Raw genomic sequence first — 27,772 nt, forward strand, 5'->3', positions numbered from 1 at the left:
TCAAACTTCATACGTTCATTTAATACATTAAAACTGCGCTCATTCATTCAATGCATCAAACGTTATTCATTTTTTAAATGAACTAAACTTAATTCATTCTATGTCACATGGCACTTATACAATCAATCAAACTGCATTCATTCATTCAAAGGATCAAACGTCATTCGTTCATTGAATACATCAAACTTAATTCCTTCATGCAAACAAGCAAATGAACCCATCTTCTTTCAGTTATTCAATTAATGAAATGACATTCAATGAATCAAATTTTTCTCATTCATGCAGTGAGTCAAGCACAACTTACTCATTCAATGATTTTCCACTCATTCATTCAATGATCAAGCTACATTCATTCATTCAATGGAACAAACTGCATTCATTGATATGCCAAACCAAACCACTTTTATTCATTCAAATTATCCAACGTCAGATTTACATTAAATGAATTAACCTACCTTCATTCAGTCAATCAAATGTCAGTTAATAAGTAAATGAATTGAACCACTTTCATTCATTCAATAAATTGCACGTCATTGTTTTATTCAGGATATAAAACTGCAGTCATTCAACCAAACTTTATTCATTCATTAAGTGAACGTCATATTATTCAGTCATTTAATGTAACAAATAGCACTTATTAATGCAATGAATCACAATGCATTCATTTATTCAATGGATCAAACTCCACTTCTTCATTTAATGTTTTCAATCTTCATTCATTCAATGCAATGATGTAAATTACAGTGAATCAAATGTTAATCATACATTACAATCAATGAATTAAACAATATCGGTAATTCTCACACAAGGGATTCAGTGAATCAAGCTTCATTTATCCATTCCATGTATCAAAGGGCTTTCAATACATGAATGAATCAAACAGCATTCGTATATTGAAAGAACCAAGCCCCCAAAATACATTCAATGATTCAAGCTTCAATTGTTCATTATGAATTAAACTGCATTCATTCATTCATACATTGTTTATTTAGTGAATCAAACATCGAACGTAAATGAAGTGCACTTAGTGGGGCTCCATTTACATGTCAAATGATTCAAACTGCAATCATTTTTATTAAAGGGCATGAAACAAACAACATTCATTCAATGAAACTGTATTTTTATACATGCAATGAATCTAATTGTATTCAAACATTCAATGAATCAGTCGTCATTAGTTCATTCTTTTCATCTAACTGGTGTGATTCATTCGATGCATCAAACTTTAATCATTAATTAAATGAACCAAACTTCATTAACTGAGTGACATTCATTCATTAAATGAATCAAACCACATTTATTCATTCAGCGAATCAAAAATGAGGCATACGTCAAATCAATTAAACTGCCTTAATTCATTCAATGAATCGAAGTCATTCATTCAGAATAGAAAAGTATGCTCATTCATTCAACAGATCCAACTGCTTTCATTCATTAAATGAAAACAAAAAGCATAATGCCTTCATGCAATGAATCAAAGGCAATAAATCATTCAATGAATCAAGTAACATTCATTCGTTCAATGAAACAGATTGCTTTTTGTCATTCAATGTCATTCAAATATTCAATGAAATATTCAGCTACATTCATTCATTCAATGAATCAAACTTCATACGTTCATTTAATACATTAAAACTGCGCTCATTCATTCAATGCATCAAACGTTATTCATTTTTTAAATGAACTAAACTTAATTCATTCTATGTCACATGGCACTTATACAATCAATCAAACTGCATTCATTCATTCAAAGGATCAAACTGCGTTCGTTCATTGAATACATCAAACTTAATTCCTTCATGCAAACAAGCAAATAAACCCATCTTCTTTCAGTTATTCAATTAATGAAATGCCATTCAATGAATCAAATTCCTCTCATTCATGCAGTGAGTCAAGCACAACTTACTCATTCAATGATTTTCCACTCATTCTTTCAATGATCAAGCTTCATTCATTCATTCATTGGAACAAACGGCATTCATTGATATGCCAAACCAAACCACATTTATTCATTCAAATTATCCAATGCCAGATTTACATTAAATGAATTAACCTACCTTCATTCAGTCAATCAAATGTCAGTCAATAATTAAATGAATTGAACCACATTCATTCATTCAATAAATTACACGTCATTGTTTAATTCAGAATATAAAACTGCAGTCATTCAACCAAAGTTTATTCATTCATTATTCTGTATTTAATGTAACAAACACCACTTATTAATGCAATGAATCACAATGCGTTCATTTATTCAATGGATCAAACTCCACTTCTTCATTCAATGTTTTCAATCTTCATTCATTCAATGAATCAAGCTTTATTCATGCAATGATGCAAATTACAGTGAATCAATTGTCAATCATACATTACAATCAATGAATTAAACAATATCGGTAATTCTCACACAAGGGATTCAGTAAATCAAGCTTCAATCATCCATTCCATGTATCAAAGGGCTTTCAATACATGAAAGAATCAAACAGCATTCGTTCATTGAAAGAACCAAGCCCCAAAAATACATTCAATGTTTCAAGCCTCAATTGTTCATTCCATGAATCAAGCTTCATTCTTCCGTTCTATGAATCAAGTTGGATTCATTCATTCATACAATGAACCAAACTGCATTTATTTATTTAGTGAATCAAACATCGAACGTAAATAATGTGCACTTAGTGGGGCTCCATTTACATGTCAAATGATTCAAACCGCTTTCATTTTTATAAAAAGGCATGAAACAAACAACATTCATTCAATGAAACTGTATTTTCATACATGCAAAGAATCTAATTGTATTCAAACATTCAATGAATCAATCGTCATTAGTTCATTCTTTTCATCTAACTGGTGTGATTCATTCGATGCATCAAACTTTAACCATTAATTAAACGGACCAAACTTCATTAACTGAGTGACATTCATTCATTAAATGAATCAAACCATATTTATACATTCAGCGAATCAGAAATGAGGCATACGTCAAATCACGTAATCTGCCTTAATTCATTCAATGAATGTAAGACATTCATTCAGAATAGTAAAGCAAGCTCATTCAGTCAACAGATCGAACTGCTTTCATTCATTAAATGAAAACAAAAAGCATAATGCCTTCATGCAATGACTCAAAGGCACTAAATCATTCAATGAATCAAGTAGCATTCATTCGTTCAATGAAACAGATTGCTTTTTGTCATTCAATGAATGAAAGTCCACTCAAATATTCAATGAAGCCAGCAACATTCAATCATTCAGTGAATCAAACTTCATCCGTTCCTTTAGTACATTAATACTGCGCTCATTCATTCAATGCATCAAACGTTATTCATTTTTTAAATGAACTAAACTTAATTCATTCTATGTCACATGGCACTTATACAATCAATCAAACTGCATTCATTCATTCAAAGGATCAAACGTCAATCGTTCATTGAATACATCAAACTTAATTCCTTCATGCAAACAAGCAAATGAACCCATCTTCTTTCAGTTATTCAATTAATGAAATGACATTCAATGAATCAAATTCCTCTCATTCATGCAGTGAGTCAAGCACAACTTACTCATTCAATGATTTTCCACTCATTCTTTCAATGATCAAGCTTCATTCATTCATTCAATGGAACAAACGGCATTCATTGATATGCCAAACCAAACCACATTTATTCATTCGAATTATCCAATGTCAGATTTACATTTAATGAATTAACCTACCTTCATTCAGTCAATCAAATGTCAGTCAATAATTAAATGAATTGAACCACATTCATTCATTCAATAAATTACACGTCATTGTTTTATTCAGGATATAAAACTGCAGTCATTCAACCAAACTTTATTCATTCATTAAGTGAACGTCATATTATACTGTCATTTAATGTAACAAATAGCACTTATTAATACAATGAATCACAATGCATTCATTTACTCAATGGATCAAACTCCACTTCTTCATTCAATGTTTTCAATCTTCATTCATTCAATGAATCAAGCTTTATTCATGCAATGATGTAAATTACAGTGAATCAAATGTCAATCAAACATTACAATCAATGAATTAAACAATATCGGTAATTCTCACACAAGGGATTCAGTGAATCAAGCTTCATTCATCCATTCCATGTCTCAAAGGGCTTTCAATACATGAATGAATCAAACAGCATTCGTTCATTGAAAGAACCAAGCCCCAAAAATACATTCAATGTTTCAAGCCTCAATTGTTCATTCCATGAATTCAGCTTCATTCTTCCATTCTATGAATCAAGTTGGATTCATTCATTCATACAATGAACCAAACTGCATTTATTTATTTAGTGAATCAAACATCGAACGTAAATAATGTGCACTTAGTGGGGCTCCATTTACATGTCAAATGATTCAAACTGCTTTCATTTTTATAAAAAGGCATGAAACAAACAACATTCATTCAATGAAACTGTATTTTTATACATGCAAAGAATCAAACATTCAATGAATCAATCGTCATTAGTTCATTCTTTTCATCTAACTGGTGTGATTCATTCGATGCATCAAACTTTAACCATTAATTAAACGGACCAAACTTCATTAACTGAGTGACAGTCATTCATTAAATGAATCAAACCACATTTATTCATTCAGCGAATCAGATATGAGGCATACGTCAAATGACGTAAGCTGCCTTAATTCATTCAATGAAAGTAAGACATTCATTCAGAATAGAAAAGTAAGCTCATTCATTCAACAGATCGAACTGCTTTCATTCATTAAATGAAAACAAAAAGCATAATGCCTTCATGCAATGAATCAAAGGCAATAAATCATTCAATGAATCAAGTAGCATTCATTCGTTCAATGAAACAGATTGCTTTTTGTCATTCAATGAATGAAAGTCCACTCAAATATTCAATGAAGCCAGCAACATTCAATCATTCAATGAATCAAACTTCATTCGTTCATTTAGTACATTAAAACTGCGCTCCTTCATTCAATACATCAAACGTTATTCATTTTTTAAATGAACTAAACTTAATTCATTCTATGTCACATGGCACTTATACAATCAATCAAACTGCATTCATTCATTCAAAGGATCAAACGTCATTCGTTCATTGAATACATCAAACTTAATTCCTTCATGCAAACAAGCAAATGAACCCATCTTCTTTCAGTTATTCAATTAATGAAATGACATTCAATGAATCAAATTTTTCTCATTCATGCAGTGAGTCAAGCACAACTTACTCATTCAATGATATTCCACTCAATCATTCAATGATCAAGCTACATTCATTCATTCAATGGAACAAACTGCATTCATTGATATGCCAAACCAAACCACTTTTATTCATTCAAATTATCCAACGTCAGATTTACATTAAATGAATTAACCTACCTTCATTCAGTCAATCAAATGTCAGTTAATAATTAAATGAATTGAACCACTTTCATTCATTCAATAAATTGCACGTCATTGTTTTATTCAGGATATAAAACTGCAGTCATTCAACCAAACTTTATTCATTCATTAAGTGAACGTCATATTATTCAGTCATTTAATGTAACAAATAGCACTTATTAATGCAATGAATCACAATGCATTCATTTATTCAATGGATCAAACTCCACTTCTTCATTTAATGTTTTCAATCTTCATTCATTCAATGAATCAAGCTTTATTCATGCAATGATGTAAATTACAGTGAATCAAATGTCAATCATACATTACAATCAATGAATTAAACAATATCGGTAATTCTCACACAAGGGATTCAGTGAATCAAGCTTCATTCATCCATTCCATGTCTCAAAGGGCTTTCAATACATGAATGAATCAAACAGCATTCGTTCATTGAAAGAACCAAGCCCCAAAAATACATTCAATGTTTCAAGCCTCAATTGTTCATTCCATGAATTCAGCTTCATTCTTCCATTCTATGAATCAAGTTGGATTCATTCATTCATACAATGAACCAAACTGCATTTATTTATTTAGTGAATCAAACATCGAACGTAAATAATGTGCACTTAGTGGGGCTCCATTTACATGTCAAATGATTCAAACTGCTTTCATTTTTATAAAAAGGCATGAAACAAACAACATTCATTCAATGAAACTGTATTTTTATACATGCAAAGAATCTAATTGTATTCAAACATTCAATGAATCAATCGTCATTAGTTCATTCTTTTCATCTAACTGGTGTGATTCATTCGATGCATCAAACTTTAACCATTAATTAAACGGACCAAACTTCATTAACTGAGTGACATTCATTCATTAAATGAATCAAACCATATTTATACATTCAGCGAATCAGATATGAGGCATACGTCAAATGACGTAAGCTGCCTTAATTCATTCAATGAAAGTAAGACATTCATTCAGAATAGAAAAGTAAGCTCATTCATTCAACAGATCGAACTGCTTTCATTCATTAAATGAAAACAAAAAGCATAATACCTTCATGCAATGAATCAAAGGCAATAAATCATTCAATGAATCAAGTAGCATTCATTCGTTCAATGAAACAGATTGCTTTTTGTCATTCAATGAATGAAAGTCCACTCAAATATTCAATGAAGCCAGCAACATTCAATCATTCAATGAATCAAACTTCATTCGTTCATTTAGTACATTAAAACTGCGCTCCTTCATTCAATACATCAAACGTTATTCATTTTTTAAATGAACTAAACTTAATTCATTCTATGTCACATGGCACTTATACAATCAATCAAACTGCATTCATTCATTCAAAGGATCAAACGTCATTCGTTCATTGAATACATCAAACTTAATTCCTTCATGCAAACAAGCAAATGAACCCATCTTCTTTCAGTTATTCAATTAATGAAATGACATTCAATGAATCAAATTCCTCTCATTCATGCAGTGAGTCAAGCACAACTTACTCATTCAATGATTTTCCACTCATTCATTCAATGATCAAGCTTCATTCATTCATTCAATGGAACAAACTGCATTCATTGATATGCCAAACCAAACCACTTTTATTCATTCAAATTATCCAACGTCAGATTTACATTAAATGAATTAACCTACCTTCATTCAGTCAATCAAATGTCAGTTAATAATTAAATGAATTGAACCACTTTCATTCATTCAATAAATTACACGTCATTGTTTTATTCAGGATATAAAACTGCAGTCATTCAACCAAACTTTATTCATTCATTAAGTGAACGTCATATTATTCAGTCATTTAATGTAACAAATAGCACTTATTAATGCAATGAATCACAATGCATTCATTTATTCAATGGATCAAACTCCACTTCTTCATTTAATGTTTTCAATCTTCATTCATTCAATGCAATGATGTAAATTACAGTGAATCAAATGTTAATCATACATTACAATCAATGAATTAAACAATATCGGTAATTCTCACACAAGGGATTCAGTGAATCAAGCTTCATTTATCCATTCCATGTATCAAAGGGCTTTCAATACATGAATGAATCAAACAGCATTCGTATATTGAAAGAACCAAGCCCCCAAAATACATTCAATGATTCAAGCTTCAATTGTTCATTATGAATTAAACTGCATTCATTCATTCATACATTGTTTATTTAGTGAATCAAACATCGAACGTAAATGAAGTGCACTTAGTGGGGCTCCATTTACATGTCAAATGATTCAAACTGCAATCATTTTTATTAAAGGGCATGAAACAAACAACATTCATTCAATGAAACTGTATTTTTATAGATGCAATGAATCTAATTGTATTCAAACATTCAATGAATCAGTCGTCATTAGTTCATTCTTTTCATCTAACTGGTGTGATTCATTCGATGCATCAAACTTTAACCATTAATTAAATGAACCAAACTTCATTAACTGAGTGACATTCATTCATTAAATGAATCAAACCACATTTATTCATTCAGCGAATCAAAAATGAGGCATACGTCAAATCAATTAAACTGCCTTAATTCATTCAATGAATCGAAGTCATTCATTCAGCATAGAAAAGTATGCTCATTCATTCAACAGATCCAACTGCTTTCATTCATTAAATGAAAACAAAAAGCATAATGCCTTCATGCAATGAATCAAAGGCAATAAATCATTCAATGAATCAAGTAACATTCATTCGTTCAATGAAACAGATTGCTTTTTGTCATTCAATGTCATTCAAATATTCAATGAAACCAGCTACATTCATTCATTCAATGAAACAAACTTCATACGTTCATTTAATACATTAAAACTGCGCTCATTCATTCAATGCATCAAACGTTATTCATTTTTTAAATGAACTAAACTTAATTCATTCTATGTCACATGGCACTTATACAATCAATCAAACTGCATTCATTCATTCAAAGGATCAAACTGCGTTCGTTCATTGAATACATCAAACTTAATTCCTTCATGCAAACAAGCAAATGAACCCATCTTCTTTCAGTTATTCAATTAATGAAATGACATTCAATGAATCAAATTCCTCTCATTCATGCAGTGAGTCAAGCACAACTTACTCATTCAATGATTTTCCACTCATTCTTTCAATGATCAAGCTTCATTCATTCATTCAATGGAACAAACGGCATTCATTGATATGCCAAACCAAACCACATTTATTCATTCGAATTATCCAATGTCAGATTTACATTTAATGAATTAACCTACCTTCATTCAGTCAATCAAATGTCAGTCAATAATTAAATGAATTGAACCACATTCATTCATTCAATAAATTACACGTCATTGTTTTATTCAGGATATAAAACTGCAGTCATTCAACCAAACTTTATTCATTCATTAAGTGAACGTCATATTATACTGTCATTTAATGTAACAAATAGCACTTATTAATACAATGAATCACAATGCATTCATTTACTCAATGGATCAAACTCCACTTCTTCATTCAATGTTTTCAATCTTCATTCATTCAATGAATCAAGCTTTATTCATGCAATGATGTAAATTACAGTGAATCAAATGTCAATCATACATTACAATCAATGAATTAAACAATATCGGTAATTCTCACACAAGGGATTCAGTGAATCAAGCTTCATTCATCCATTCCATGTCTCAAAGGGCTTTCAATACATGAATGAATCAAACAGCATTCGTTCATTGAAAGAACCAAGCCCCAAAAATACATTCAATGTTTCAAGCCTCAATTGTTCATTCCATGAATTCAGCTTCATTCTTCCATTCTATGAATCAAGTTGGATTCATTCATTCATACAATGAACCAAACTGCATTTATTTATTTAGTGAATCAAACATCGAACGTAAATAATGTGCACTTAGTGGGGCTCCATTTACATGTCAAATGATTCAAACTGCTTTCATTTTTATAAAAAGGCATGAAACAAACAACATTCATTCAATGAAACTGTATTTTTATACATGCAAAGAATCTAATTGTATTCAAACATTCAATGAATCAATCGTCATTAGTTCATTCTTTTCATCTAACTGGTGTGATTCATTCGATGCATCAAACTTTAACCATTAATTAAACGGACCAAACTTCATTAACTGAGTGACATTCATTCATTAAATGAATCAAACCATATTTATACATTCAGCGAATCAGATATGAGGCATACGTCAAATGACGTAAGCTGCCTTAATTCATTCAATGAAAGTAAGACATTCATTCAGAATAGAAAAGTAAGCTCATTCATTCAACAGATCGAACTGCTTTCATTCATTAAATGAAAACAAAAAGCATAATGCCTTCATGCAATGAATCAAAGGCAATAAATCATTCAATGAATCAAGTAGCATTCATTCGTTCAATGAAACAGATTGCTTTTTGTCATTCAATGAATGAAAGTCCACTCAAATATTCAATGAAGCCAGCAACATTCAATCATTCAATGAATCAAACTTCATTCGTTCATTTAGTACATTAAAACTGCGCTCCTTCATTCAATACATCAAACGTTATTCATTTTTTAAATGAACTAAACTTAATTGTGTCACATGGCACTTATACAATCAATCAAACTGCATTCATTCATTCAAAGGATCAAACGTCATTCGTTCATTGAATACATCAAACTTAATTCCTTCATGCAAACAAGCAAATGAACCCATCTTCTTTCAGTTATTCAATTAATGAAATGACATTCAATGAATCAAATTCCTCTCATTCATGCAGTGAGTCAAGCACAACTTACTCATTCAATGATTTTCCACTCATTCATTCAATGATCAAGCTTCATTCATTCATTCAATGGAACAAACTGCATTCATTGATATGCCAAACCAAACCACTTTTATTCATTCAAATTATCCAACGTCAGATTTACATTAAATGAATTAACCTACCTTCATTCAGTCAATCAAATGTCAGTTAATAATTAAATGAATTGAACCACTTTCATTCATTCAATAAATTACACGTCATTGTTTTATTCAGGATATAAAACTGCAGTCATTCAACCAAACTTTATTCATTCATTAAGTGAACGTCATATTATTCAGTCATTTAATGTAACAAATAGCACTTATTAATGCAATGAATCACAATGCATTCATTTATTCAATGGATCAAACTCCACTTCTTCATTTAATGTTTTCAATCTTCATTCATTCAATGCAATGATGTAAATTACAGTGAATCAAATGTTAATCATACATTACAATCAATGAATTAAACAATATCGGTAATTCTCACACAAGGGATTCAGTGAATCAAGCCTCATTTATCCATTCCATGTATCAAAGGGCTTTCAATACATGAATGAATCAAACAGCATTCGTATATTGAAAGAACCAAGCCCCCAAAATACATTCAATGATTCAAGCTTCAATTGTTCATTATGAATTAAACTGCATTCATTCATTCATACATTGTTTATTTAGTGAATCAAACATCGAACGTAAATGAAGTGCACTTAGTGGGGCTCCATTTACATGTCAAATGATTCAAACTGCAATCATTTTTATTAAAGGGCATGAAACAAACAACATTCATTCAATGAAACTGTATTTTTATACATGCAATGAATCTAATTGTATTCAAACATTCAATGAATCAGTCGTCATTAGTTCATTCTTTTCATCGAACTGGTGTGATTCATTCGATGCATCAAACTTTAACCATTAATTAAATGAACCAAACTTCATTAACTGAGTGACATTCATTCATTAAATGAATCAAACCACATTTATTCATTCAGCGAATCAAAAATGAGGCATACGTCAAATCAATTAAACTGCCTTAATTCATTCAATGAATCGAAGTCATTCATTCAGCATAGAAAAGTATGCTCATTCATTCAACAGATCCAACTGTTTTCATTCATTAAATGAAAACAAAAAGCATAATGCCTTCATGCAATGAATCAAAGGCAATAAATCATTCAATGAATCAAGTAACATTCATTCGTTCAATGAAACAGATTGCTTTTTGTCATTCAATGTCATTCAAATATTCAATGAAACCAGCTACATTCATTCATTCAATGAATCAAACTTCATACGTTCATTTAATACATTAAAACTGCGCTCATTCATTCAATGCATCAAACGTTATTCATTTTGTAAATGAACTAAACTTAATTCATTCTATGTCACATGGCACTTATACAATCAATCAAACTGCATTCATTCATTCAAAGGATCAAACTGCGTTCGTTCATTGAATACATCAAACTTAATTCCTTCATGCAAACAAGCAAATGAACCCATCTTCTTTCAGTTATTCAATTAATGAAATGACATTCAATGAATCAAATTCCTCTCATTCATGCAGTGAGTCAAGCACAACTTACTCATTCAATGATTTTCCACTCATTCTTTCAATGATCAAGCTTCATTCATTCATTCAATGGAACAAACGGCATTCATTGATATGCCAAACCAAACCACATTTATTCATTCAAATTATCCAATGCCAGATTTACATTAAATGAATTAACCTACCTTCATTCAGTCAATCAAATGTCAGTCAATAATTAAATGAATTGAACCACATTCATTCATTCAATAAATTACATGTCATTGTTTAATTCAGAATATAAAACTGCAGTCATTCAACCAAAGTTTATTCATTCATTACGTGAACGTCACATTATTCTGTATTTAATGTAACAAACAGCACTTATTAATGCAATGAATCACAATGCATTCATTTATTCAATGGATCAAACTCCACTTCTTCATTCAATGTTTTCAATCTTCATTCATTCAATGAATCAAGCTTTATTCATGCAATGATGTAAATTACAGTGAATCAACTGTCAATCATACATTACAATCAATGAATTAAACAATATCGGTAATTCTCACACAAGGGATTCAGTGAATCAAGCTTCATTCATCCATTCCATGTATCAAAGGGCTTTCAATACATGAAAGAATCAAACAGCATTCGTTCATTGAAAGAACCAAGCCCCAAAAATACATTCAATGTTTCAAGCCTCAATTCTTCATTCCATGAATCCAGCTTCATTCTTCCATTCTATGAATCAAGTTGGATTCATTCATTCATACAATGAACCAAACTGCATTTATTTATTTAGTGAATCAAACATCGAACGTAAATAATGTGCACTTAGTGGGGCTCCATTTACATGTCAAATGATTCAAACTGCATTCATTTTTATAAAAAGGCATGAAACAAACAACATTCATTCAATGAAACTGTATTTTTATACATGCAAAGAATCTAATTGTATTCAAACATTCAATGAATCAATCGTCATTAGTTCATTCTTTTCATCTAACTGGTGTGATTCATTCGATGCATCAAACTTTAACCATTAATTAAACGGACCAAACTTCATTAACTGAGTGACATTCATTCATTAAATGAATCAAACCATATTTATACATTCAGCGAATCAGAAATGAGGCATACGTCAAATGACGTAAGCTGCCTTAATTCATTCAATGAATGTAAGACATTCATTCAGAATAGAAAAGTAAGCTCATTCATTCAACAGATCGAACTGCTTTCATTCATTAAATGAAAACAAAAAGCATAATGCCTTCATGCAATGAATCAAACGCACTAAATCATTCAATGAATCAAGTAGCATTCATTCGTTCAGTGAAACAGATTGCTTTTTGTCATTCAATGAATGAAAGTCCACTCAAATATTCAATGAAGCCAGCAACATTCAATCATTCAATGAATCAAACTTCATTCGTTCATTTAGTACATTAAAACTGCGCTCCTTCATTCAATGCATCAAACGTTATTCATTTTTTAAATGAACTAAACTTAAATCATTGTATGTCACATGGCACTTATACAATCAATCAAACTGCATTCATTCATTCAAAGGATCAAACGTCAATCGTTCATTGAATACATCAAACTTAATTCCTTCATGCAAACAAGCAAATGAACCCATCTTCTTTCAGTTATTCAATTAATGAAATGACATTCAATGAATCAAATTCATCTCATTCATGCAGTGAGTCAAGCACAACTTACTCATTCAATGATTTTCCACTCTTTCTTTCAATGATCAAACTTCATTCATTCATTCAATGGAACAAACTGCATTCATTGATATGCCAAACCAAACCACATTTATTCATTCAAATTATCCAACGTCAGATTTACATTAAATGAATTAACCTACCTTTATTCAGTCAATCAAATGTCAGTTAATAATTACATGAATTGAACCACTTTCATTCATTCAATAAATTACACGTCATTGTTTTATTCAGTATATAAAACTGCAGTCATTCAACCAAACTTTATTCATTCATTAAGTGAACGTCATATTATTCAGTCATTTAATGTAACAAATACCACTTATTAATGCAATGAATCACAATGCATTCATTTATTCAATGGATCAAACTCCACTTCTTCATTTAATGTTTTCAATCTTCATTCATTCAATGCAATGATGTAAATTACAGTGAATCAAATGTCAATCATACATTACAATCAATGAATTAAACAATATCGGAAATTCTCACACAAGGGATTCAGTGAATCAAGCCTCATTTATCCATTCCATGTATCAAAGGGCTTTCAATACATGAATGAATCAAACAGCATTCGTATATTGAAACAACCAAGCCCCCAAAATACATTCAATGATTCAAGCTTCAATTGTTCATTATGAATCAAACTGCATTCATTCATTCATACATTGTTTATTTAGTGAATCAAACATCGAACGTAAATAAAATGGGGCTCCATTTACATGTCAAATGATTCAAACTGCAATCATTTTTATTAAAAGGCATGAAACAAACAACATTCATTCAATGAAACTGTATTTTTATACATGCAATGAATCTAATTGTATTCAAACATTCACTGAATCAGTCGTCATTAGTTCATTCTTTTCATCTAACTGGTGTGATTCATTCGATGCATCAAACTTTAACCATTAATTAAATGAACCAAACTTCATTAACTGAGTGACATTCATTCATTAAATGAATCAAACCACATTTATTCATTCAGCGAATCAAAAATGAGGCATACGTCAAATCAAATAAACTGCCTTGATTCATTCAATGAATCGAAGTCATTCATTCAGCATAGAAAAGTATGCTCATTCATTCAACAGATCCAACTGCGTTCATTCATTAAATGAAAACAAAAAGCATAATGCCTTCATGCAATGAATCAAAGGCAATAAATCATTCAATGTATCAAGTAACATTCATTCATTCAATGAAACAGATTGCTTTTTGTCATTCAATGAATGAAACTCCACTCAAATATTCAATGAAACCAGCTACATTCATTCATTCAATGAATCAAACTTCATACGTTCATTTAATACATTAAAACTGCGCTCATTCATTCAATGCATCAAACGTTATTCATTTTTTAAATGAACTAAACTTAATTCATTCTATGTCACATGGCACTTATACAATCAATCAAACTGCATTCATTCATTCAAAGGATCAAACGTCATTCGTTCATTGAATACATCAAACTTAATTCCTTCATGCAAACAAGCAAATGAACCCATCTTCTTTCAGTTATTCAATTAATGAAATGACATTCAATGAATCCAATTCCTCTCATTCATGCAGTGAGTCAAGCACAACTTACTCATTCAATGATTTTCCACTCATTCTTTCAATGATCAAGCTTCATTCATTCATTCATTGGAACAAACGGCATTCATTGATATGCCAAACCAAACCACATTTATTCATTCAAATTATCCAATGCCAGATTTACATTAAATGAATTAACCTACCTTCATTCAGTCAATCAAATGTCAGTCAATAATTAAATGAATTGTACCACATTCATTCATTCAATAAATTACACGTCATTGTTTCATTCAGAATATAAAACTGCAGTCATTCAACCAAAGTTTATTCATTCATTACGTGAACGTCACATTATTCTGTCATTTAATGTAACAAACAGCACTTATTAATACAATGAATCACAATGCGTTCATTTATTCAATGGATCAAACTCCACTTCTTCATTCAATGTTTTCAATCTTCATTCATTCAATGAATCAAGCTTTATTCATGCAATGATGCAAATTACAGTGAATCAATTGTCAATCATACATTACAATCAATGAATTAAACAATATCGGTAATTCTCACACAAGGGATTCAGTAAATCAAGCTTCATTCATCCATTCCATGTCTCAAAGGGCTTTCAATACATGAATGAATCAAACAGCATTCGTTCATTGAAAGAACCAAGCCCCAAAAATACATTCAATGTTTCAAGCCTCAATTGTTCATTCCATGAATTCAGCTTCATTCTTCCATTCTATGAATCAAGTTGGATTCATTCATTCATACAATGAACCAACCTGCATTTATTTATTTAGTGAATCAAACATCGAACGTAAATAATGTGCACTTAGTGGGGCTCCATTTACATGTCAAATGATTCAAACTGCTTTCATTTTTATAAAAAGGCATGAAACAAACAACATTCATTCAATGAAACTGTATTTTCATACATGCAAAGCATCTAATTGTATTCAAACATTCAATGAATCAATCGTCATTAGTTCATTCTTTTCATCTAACTGGTGTGATTCATTCGATGCATCAAACTTTAACCATTAATTAAACGGACCAAACTTCATTAACTGAGTGACATTCATTCATTATATGAATCAAACCATATTTATACATTCAGCGAATCAGAAATGAGGCATACGTCAAATCACGTAATCTGCCTTAATTCATTCAATGAATGTAAGTCATTCATTCAGAATAGTAAAGTAAGCTCATTCAGTCAACAGATCCAACTGCTTTCATTCATTAAATGAAAACAAAAAGCATAATGCCTTCAAGCAATGAATCAAAGGCACTAAATCATTCAATGAATCAAGTAACATTCATTCGTTCAATGAAACAGATTGCTTTTTGTCATTCAATGAATGAAACTCCACTCAAATATTCAATGAAACCAGCTACATTCATTCATTCAATGAATCAAACTTCATACGTTCATTTAATACATTAAAACTGCGCTCATTCATTCAATGCATCAAACGTTATTCATTTTTTAAATGAACTAAACTTAATTCATTCTATGTCACATGGCACTTATACAATCAATCAAACGGCATTCATTCATTCAAAGGATCAAAGTTCGTTCGTTCATTGAATACATCAAACTTAATTCCTTCATGCAAACAAGCAAATGGACCCATCTTCTTTCAGTTATTCAATTAATGAAATGACATTCAATGAATCAAATTCCTCTCATTCATGCAGTGAGTCAAGCACAACTTACTCATTCAATGATTTTCCACTCTTTCTTTCAATGATCAAGCTTCATTCATTCATTCAATGGAACAAACTGCATTCATTGATATGCCAAACCAAACCACATTTATTCATTCAAATTATCCAACGTCAGATTTACATTAAATGAATTAACCTACCTTCTTTCAGTCAATCAAATGTCAGTTAATAATTACATGAATTGAACCACTTTCATTCATTCAATAAATTACACGTCATTGTTTTATTCAGTATATAAAACTGCAGTCATTCAACCAAACTTTATTCATTCATTAAGTGAACGTCATATTATTCAGTCATTTAATGTAACAAATAGCACTTATTAATGCAATGAATCACAATGCATTCATTTATTCAATGGATCAAACTCCACTTCTTCATTTAATGTGTTCAATCTTCATTCATTCAATGCAATGATGTAAATTACAGTGAATCAAATGTCAATCATACATTACAATCAATGAATTAAACAATATCGGAAATTCTCACACAAGGGATTCAGTGAATCAAGCTTCATTTATCCATTCCATGTATCAAAGGGCTTTCAATACATGAATGAATCAAACAGCATTCGTATATTGAAACAACCAAGCCCCAAAAAATACATTCAATGATTCAAGCTTCAATTGTTCATTATGAATCAAACTGCATTCATTCATTCATACATTGTTTATTTAGTGAATCAAACATCGAACGTAAATAAAGTGGGGCTCCATTTACATGTCAAATGATTCAAACTGCAATCATTTTTATTAAAAGGCATGAAACAAACAACATTCATTCAATGAAACTGTATTTTGATACATGCAATGCATCTAATTGTATTCAAACATTCACTGAATCAGTCGTCATTAGTTCATTCTTTTCATCTAACTGGTGTGATTCATTCGATGCATCAAACTTTAACCATTAATTAAACGGACCAAACTTCATTAACTGAGTGACATTCATTCATTAAATGAATCAAACCACATTTATTCATTCAGCGAATCAGAAATGAGGCATACGTCAAATCACGTAATCTGCCTTAATTCATTCAATGAATGTAAGTCATTCATTCAGAATAGTAAAGTAAGCTCATTCAGTCAACAGATCCAACTGCTTTCATTCATTAAATGAAAACAAAAAGCATATGCCTTCAAGCAATGAATCAAAGGCACTAAATCATTCAATGAATCAAGTAACATTCATTCGTTCAATGAAACAGATTGCTTTTTGTCATTCAATGAATGAAACTCCACTCAAATATTCAATGAAACCAGCTACATTCATTCATTCAATGAATCAAACTTCATACGTTCATTTAATACATTAAAACTGCGCTCATTCATTCAATGCATCAAACGTTATTCATTTTTTAAATGAACTAAACTTAATTCATTCTATGTCACATGGCACTTATACAATCAATCAAACGGCATTCATTCATTCAAAGGATCAAAGTTCGTTCGTTCATTGAATACATCAAACTTAATTCCTTCATGCAAACAAGCAAATGGACCCATCTTCTTTCAGTTATTCAATTAATGAAATGACATTCAATGAATCAAATTCCTCTCATTCATGCAGTGAGTCAAGCACAACTTACTCATTCAATGATTTTCCACTCTTTCTTTCAATGATCAAGCTTCATTCATTCATTCAATGGAACAAACTGCATTCATTGATATGCCAAACCAAACCACATTTATTCATTCAAATTATCCAACGTCAGATTTACATTAAATGAATTAACCTACCTTCTTTCAGTCAATCAAATGTCAGTTAATAATTAAATGAATTGAACCACTTTCATTCATTCAATAAATTACACGTCATTGTTTTATTCAGAATATAAAACTGCAGTCATTCAACCAAACTTTATTCATTCATTAAGTGAACGTCATATTATTCAGTCACTAATGTAACAAATAGCACTTATTAATGCAATGAATCACAATGCATTCATTTATTCAATGGATCAAACTCCACTTCTTCATTTAATGTGTTCAATCTTCATTCATTCAATGCAATGATGTAAATTACAGTGAATCAAATGTCAATCATACATTACAATCAATGAATTAAACAATATCGGAAATTCTCACACAAGGGATTCAGTGAATCAAGCTTCATTTATCCATTCCATGTATCAAAGGGCTTTCAATACATGAATGAATCAAACAGCATTCGTATATTGAAACAACCAAGCCCCAAAAAATACATTCAATGATTCAAGCTTCAATTGTTCATTATGAATCAAACTGCATTCATTCATTCATACATTGTTTATTTAGTGAATCAAACATCGAACGTAAATAAAGTGGGGCTCCATTTACATGTCAAATGATTCAAACTGCAATCATTATATATTAAAAGGCATGAAACAAACAACATTCATTCAATGAAACTGTATTTTTATACATGCAATGAATCTAATTGTATTCAAACATTCAATGAATCAGTCGTCATTAGTTCATACTTTTCATCTAACTGGTGTGATTCATTCGATGCATCAAACTTTAACCATTAATTAAATGAACCAAACTTCATTAACTGAGTGACATTCATTCATTAAATGAATCAAACCACATTTATTCATTCAGCGAATCAAAAATGAGGCATACGTCAAATCAATTAAACTGCCTTGATTCATTCAATGAATCGAAGTCATTCATTCAGCATAGAAAAGTATGCTCATTCATTCAACAGATCCAACTGCTTTCATTCATTACATGAAAAGAAAAAGCATAATGCCTTCATGCAATGAATCAAAGGCAATGAATCATTCAATTCGTTCAATGAAACAGATTGCTTTTTGTCATTCAATGAATGAAACTCCACTCAAATATTCAATGAAACCAACAACATTCATTCATTCAATGAATCAAATTTCATACGTTCATTTAATACATTAAAACTGCGCTCATTCATTCAATGCATCAAAGTTATCATTTTTTAAATGAACTAAACTTAATTCATTCTATGTCACATGGCACTTATACAATCAATCAAACTGCATTCATTCATTCAAAGGATCAAACTGCGTTCGTTCATTGAATACATCAAACTTAATTCCTTCATGCAAACAAGCAAATGAACCCATCTTCTTCAGTTATTCAATAAATGAAATGACATTCAATGAATCAAATTCCTCTCATTCATGCAGTGAGTCAAGCACAACTTACTCATTCAATGATTTTCCACTCATTCTTTCAATGATCAAGCTTCATTCATTCTTTCAATGGAACAAACGGCATTCATTGATATGCCAAACCAAACCACATTTATTCATTCGAATTATCCAATGTCAGATTTACATTTAATGAATTAACCTACCTTCATTCAGTCAATCAAATGTCAGTCAATAATTAAATGAATTGAACCACATTCATTCATTCAATAAATTACACGTCATTGTTTTATTCAGTTAATAAAACTGCAGTCATTCAACCAAACTTTATTCATTCATTCCGTGAACGTCATATTATACTGTCATTTAATGTAACCAATAGCACTCATTAATACAATGAATCACAATGCATTCATTTACTCAATGGATCAAACTCCACTTCTTCATTCAATGTTTTCAATCTTCATTCATTCAATGAATCAAGCTTTATTCATGCAATGATGTAAATTATAGTGAATCAAATGTCAATCATACATTACAATCAATGAATTAAACAATATCGGTAATTCTCACACGAGGGATTCAGTGAATCAAGCTTCATTCATCCATTCCATGTATCAACGGGCTTTCAATACATGAAAGAATCAAACAGCATTCGTTTATTGAAAGAACCAAGCCCCAAAAATACATTCAATGTTTCAAGCCTCAATTGTTCATTCCATGAATCAAGCTTCATTCTTCCGTTCTATGAATCAAACTGCATTCATTCATTCATACAATGAACCAAACTGCATTTATTTATTCAGTGAATCTAACATCGAACGTAAATGAAGTGCACTTAGTGGGGCTCCATTTACATGTCAAATGATTCAAACTGCATTCATTTTTATAAAAAGGCATGAAACAAACAACATTCATTCAATGAAACTGTATTTTTATTCATGCAATGAATCTAATTGTATTCAAACATTCAATGAATCAGTCGTCATTAGTTCATTCTTTTCATCTAACTGGTGTGATTCATTCGATGCATCAAACTTTAACCATTAATTAAATGAACCAAACTTCATTAACTGAGTGACATTCATTCATTAAATGAATCAAACCAGATTTATTCATTCAGCGAATCAAAAATGAGGCATACGTCAAATCAATTAAACTGCCTTAATTCATTCAATGAATCGAAGTCATTCATTCAGCATAGAAAAGTATGCTCATTCATTCAACAGATCCAACTGCTTTCATTCATTAAATGAAAACAAAAAGCATAATGCCTTCATGCAATGAATCAAAGGCAATAAATCATTCAATGAATCAAGTAACATTCATTCGTTAAATGAAACAGATTGCTTTTTGTCATTAAATGAATGAAACTTCACTCAAATATTCAATGAAACCAGCTACATTCATTCATTCAATGAATCAAACTTCATACGTTCATTTAATACATTAAAACTGCGCTCATTCATTCAATGCATCAAACGTTATTCATTTTTTAAATGAACTAAACTTAATTCATTCTATGTCACATGGCACTTATACAATCAATCAAACTGCATTCATTCATTCAAAGGATCAAACTGCGTTCGTTCATTGAATACATCAAACTTAATTCCTTCATGCAAACAAGCAAATAAACCCATCTTCTTTCAGTTATTCAATTAATGAAATGCCATTCAATGAATCAAATTCCTCTCATTCATGCAGTGAGTCAAGCACAACTTACTCATTCAATGATTTTCCACTCATTCTTTCAATGATCAAGCTTCATTCATTCATTCATTGGAACAAACGGCATTCATTGATATGCCAAACCAAACCACATTTATTCATTCAAATTATCCAATGCCAGATTTACATTAAATGAATTAACCTACCTTCATTCAGTCAATCAAATGTCAGTCAATAATTAAATGAATTGAACCACATTCATTCATTCAATAAATTACACGTCATTGTTTAATTCAGAATACAAAACTGCAGTCATTCAACCAAAGTTTATTCATTCATTATTCTGTATTTAATGTAACAAACACCACTTATTAATGCAATGAATCACAATGCGTTCATTTATTCAATGGATCAAACTCCACTTCTTCATTCAATGTTTTCAATCTTCATTCATTCAATGAATCAAGCTTTATTCATGCAATGATGCAAATTACAGTGAATCAATTGTCAATCATACATTACAATCAATGAATTAAACAATATCGGTAATTCTCACACAAGGGATTCAGTAAATCAAGCTTCATTCATCCATTCCATGTATCAAAGGGCTTTCAATACATGAAAGAATCAAACAGCATTCGTTCATTGAAAGAACCAAGCCCCAAAAATACATTCAATGTTTCAAGCCTCAATTGTTCATTCCATGAATCAAGCTTCATTCTTCCGTTCTATGAATCAAGTTGGATTCATTCATTCATACAATGAACCAAACTGCATTTATTTATTTAGTGAATCAAACATCGAACGTAAATAATGTGCACTTAGTGGGGCTCCATTTACATGTCAAATGATTCAAACTGCATTCATTTTTATAAAAAGGCATGAAACAAACAACATTCATTCAATGAAACTGTATTTTCATACATGCAAAGAATCTAATTGTATTCAAACATTCAATGAATCAATCGTCATTAGTTCATTCTTTTCATCTAACTGGTGTGATTCATTCGATGCATCAAACTTTAACCATTAATTAAACGGACCAAACTTCATTAACTGAGTGACATTCATTCATTAAATGAATCAAACCATATTTATACATTCAGCGAATCAGAAATGAGGCATACGTCAAATCACGTAATCTGCCTTAATTCATTCAATGAATGTAAGACATTCATTCAGAATAGTAAAGCAAGCTCATTCAGTCAACAGATCGAACTGCTTTCATTCATTAAATGAAAACAAAAAGCATAATGCCTTCATGCAATGAATCAAAGGCACTAAATCATTCAATGAATCAAGTAGCATTCATTCGTTCAATGAAACAGATTGCTTTTTGTCATTCAATGAATGAAAGTCCACTCAAATATTCAATGAAGCCAGCAACATTCAATCATTCAATGAATCAAACTTCATCCGTTCATTTAGTACATTAAAACTGCGCTCATTCATTCAATGCATCAAACGTTATTCATTTTTTAAATGAACTAAACTTAATTCATTCTATGTCACATGGCACTTATACAATCAATCAAACTGCATTCATTCATTCAAAGGATCAAACTGCGTTCGTTCATTGAATACATCAAACTTAATTCCTTCATGCAAACATGAACCCATCTTCTTTCAGTTATTCAATTATTGAAATGACATTCAATGAAACAAATTCCTCTCATTCATGCAGTGAGTCAAGCACAACTTACTCATTCAATGATTTTCCACTCATTCTTTCAATGATCAAGCTTCATTCATTCATTCAATGGAACAAACGGCATTCATTGATAAGCCAAACCAAACCACATTTATTCATTCGAATTATCCAATGTCAGATTTACATTAAATGAATTAACCTACCTTCATTCAGTCAATCAAATGTCAGTCAATAATTAAATGAATTGAACCACATTCATTCATTCAATAAATTACACGTCATTGTTTTATTCAGGATATAAAACTGCAGTCATTCAACCAAACTTTATTCATTCATTAAGTGAACGTCATATTATACTGTCATTTAATGTAACAAATAGCACTTATTAATACAATGAATCACAATGCATTCATTTACTCAATGGATCAAACTCCACTTCTTCATTCAATGTTTTCAATCTTCATTCATTCAATGAATCAAGCTTTATTCATGCAATGATGTAAATTACAGTGAATCAAATGTCAATCATACATTACAATCAATGAATTAAACAATATCGGTAATTCTCACACAAGGGATTCAGTGAATCAAGCTTCATTCATCCATTCCATGTATCAAAGGGCTTTCAATACATGAATGAATCAAACAGCATTCGTTCATTGAAAGAACCAAGCCCCAAAAATACATTCAATGTTTCAAGCCTCAATTGTTCATTCCATGAATTCAGCTTCATTCTTCCATTCTATGAATCAAGTTGGATTCATTCATTCATACAATGAACCAAACTGCATTTATTTATTTAGTGAATCAAACATCGAACGTAAATAATGTGCACTTAGTGGGGCTCCATTTACATGTCAAATGATTCAAACTGCTTTCATTTTTATAAAAAGGCATGAAACAAACAACATTCATTCAATGAAACTGTATTTTTATACATGCAAAGAATCTAATTGTATTCAAACATTCAATGAATCAATCGTCATTAGTTCATTCTTTTCATCTAACTGGTGTGATTCATTCGATGCATCAAACTTTAACCATTAATTAAACGGACCAAACTTCATTAACTGAGTGACATTCATTCATTAAATGAATCAAACCATATTTATACATTCAGCGAATCAGATATGAGGCATACGTCAAATGACGTAAGCTGCCTTAATTCATTCAATGAAAGTAAGACATTCATTCAGAATAGAAAAGTAAGCTCATTCATTCAACAGATCGAACTGCTTTCATTCATTAAATGAAAACAAAAAGCATAATGCCTTCATGCAATGAATCAAAGGCAATAAATCATTCAATGAATCAAGTAGCATTCATTCGTTCAATGAAACAGATTGCTTTTTGTCATTCAATGAATGAAAGTCCACTCAAATATTCAATGAAGCCAGCAACATTCAATCATTCAATGAATCAAACTTCATTCGTTCATTTAGTACATTAAAACTGCGCTCCTTCATTCAATACATCAAGCGTTATTCATTTTTTAAATGAACTAAACTTAATTCATTCTATGTCACATGGCACTTATACAATCAATCAAACTGCATTCATTCATTCAAAGGATCAAACGTCATTCGTTCATTGAATACATCAAACTTAATTCCTTCATGCAAACAAGCAAATGAACCCATCTTCTTTCAGTTATTCAATTAATGAAATGACATTCAATGAATCAAATTCCTCTCATTCATGCAGTGAGTCAAGCACAACTTACTCATTCAATGATTTTCCACTCATTCATTCAATGATCAAGCTTCATTCATTCATTCAATGGAACAAACTGCATTCATTGATATACCAAACCAAACCACTTTTATTCATTCAAATTATCCAACGTCAGATTTACATTAAATGAATTAACCTACCTTCATTCAGTCAATCAAATGTCAGTTAATAATTAAATGAATTGAACCACTTTCATTCATTCAATAAATTACACGTCATTGTTTTATTCAGGATATAAAACTGCAGTCATTCAACCAAACTTTATTCATTCATTAAGTGAACGTCATATTATTCAGTCATTTAATGTAACAAATAGCACTTATTAATGCAATGAATCACAATGCATTCATTTATTCAATGGATCAAACTCCACTTCTTCATTTAATGTTTTCAATCTTCAATCATTCAATGCAATGATGTAAATTACAGTGAATCAAATGTTAATCATACATTACAATCAATGAATTAAACAATATCGGTAATTCTCACACAAGGGATTCAGTGAATCAAGCTTCATTTATCCATTCCATGTATCAAAGGGCTTTCAATACATGAATGAATCAAACAGCATTCGTATATTGAAAGAACCAAGCCCCCAAAATACATTCAATGATTCAAGCTTCAATTGTTCATTATGAATTAAACTGCATTCATTCATTCATACATTGTTTATTTAGTGAATCAAACATCGAACGTAAATGAAGTGCACTTAGTGGGGCTCCATTTACATGTCAAATGATTCAAACTGCAATCATTTTTATTAAAGGGCATGAAACAAACAACATTCATTCAATGAAACTGTATTTTTATACATGCAATGAATCTAATTGTATTCAAACATTCAATGAATCAGTCGTCATTAGTTCATTCTTTTCATCTAACTGGTGTGATTCATTCGATGCATCAAACTTTAACCATTAATTAAATGAACCAAACTTCATTAACTGAGTGACATTCATTCATTAAATGAATCAAACCACATTTATTCATTCAGCGAATGAAAAATGAGGCATATGTCAAATCAATTAAACTGCCTTAATTCATTCAATGAATCGAAGTCATTCATTCAGCATAGAAAAGTATGCTCATTCATTCAACAGATCCAACTGCTTTCATTCATTAAATGAAAACAAAAAGCATAATGCCTTCATGCAATGAATCAAAGGCAATAAATCATTCAATGAATCAAGTAACATTCATTCGTTCAATGAAACAGATTGCTTTTTGTCATTCAATGTCATTCAAATATTCAATGAAACCAGCTACATTCATTCATTCAATGAATCAAACTTCATACGTTCATTTAATACATTAAAACTGCGCTCATTCATTCAATGCATCAAACGTTATTCATTTTTTAAATGAACTAAACTTAATTCATTCTATGTCACATGGCACTTATACAATCAATCAAACTGCATTCATTCATTCAAAGGATCAAACTGCGTTCGTTCATTGAATACATCAAACTTAATTCCTTCATGCAAACAAGCAAATGAACCCATCTTCTTTCAGTTATTCAATTAATGAAATGACATTCAATGAATCAAATTCCTCTCATTCATGCAGTGAGTCAAGCACAACTTACTCATTCAATGATTTTCCACTCATTCTTTCAATGATCAAGCTTCATTCATTCATTCAATGGAACAAACGGCATTCATTGATATGCCAAACCAAACCACATTTATTCATTCAAATTATCCAATGCCAGATTTACATTAAATGAATTAATCTACCTTCATTCAGTCAATCAAATGTCAGTCAATAATTAAATGAATTGAACCACATTCATTCATTCAATAAATTACATGTCATTGTTTAATTCAGAATATAAAACTGCAGTCATTCAACCAAAGTTTATTCATTCATTACGTGAACGTCACATTATTCTGTATTTAATGTAACAAACAGCACTTATTAATGCAATGAATCACAATGCATTCATTTATTCAATGGATCAAACTCCACTTCTTCATTCAATGTTTTCAATCTTCATTCATTCAATGAATCAAGCTTTATTCATGCAATGATGTAAATTACAGTGAATCAACTGTCAATCATACATTACAATCAATGAATTAAACAATATCGGTAATTCTCACACAAGGGATTCAGTGAATCAAGCTTCATTCATCCATTCCATGTATCAAAGGGCTTTCAATACATGAAAGAATCAAACAGCATTCGTTCATTGAAAGAACCAAGCCCCAAAAATACATTCAATGTTTCAAGCCTCAATTGTTCATTCCATGAATCCAGCTTCATTCTTCCATTCTATGAATCAAGTTGGATTCATTCATTCATACAATGAACCAAACTGCATTTATTTATTTAGTGAATCAAACATCGAACGTAAATAATGTGCACTTAGTGGGGTTCCATGTACATGTCAAATGATTCAAACTGCATTCATTTTTATAAAAAGGCATGAAACAAACAACATTCATTCAATGAAACTGTATTTTTATAAATGCAAAGAATCTGATTGTATTCAAACATTCAATGAATCAATCGTCATTAGTTCATTCTTTTCCTCTAACTGGTGTGATTCATTCGATGCATCAAACTTTAACCATTAACTAAACGGACCAAACTTCATTAACTGAGTGACATTCATTCATTAAATGAATCAAACCACATTTATTCATTCTGCGAATCAAAAATGAGGCATATGTCAAATCAATTAAACTGCCTTGATTCATTCAATGAATCGAAGTCATTCATTCAGCATAGAAAAGTATGCTCATTCATTCATCAGATCCAACTGCTTTCATTCATTAAATGAAAACAAAAAGTATAATGCCTTCAAGCAATGTATCAAAGGCACTAAATCATTCAATGAATCAAGTAACATTCATTCGTTCAATGAAACAGATTGCTTTTTGTCATTCAATGA

This window comes from Chiloscyllium plagiosum, unplaced genomic scaffold (genome assembly GCF_037043375.1).
Source record: "Chiloscyllium plagiosum isolate Xiang-an unplaced genomic scaffold, Cpla_swu_hap1 HiC_scaffold_3, whole genome shotgun sequence".
Lineage (NCBI taxonomy): Eukaryota > Metazoa > Chordata > Chondrichthyes > Orectolobiformes > Hemiscylliidae > Chiloscyllium > Chiloscyllium plagiosum.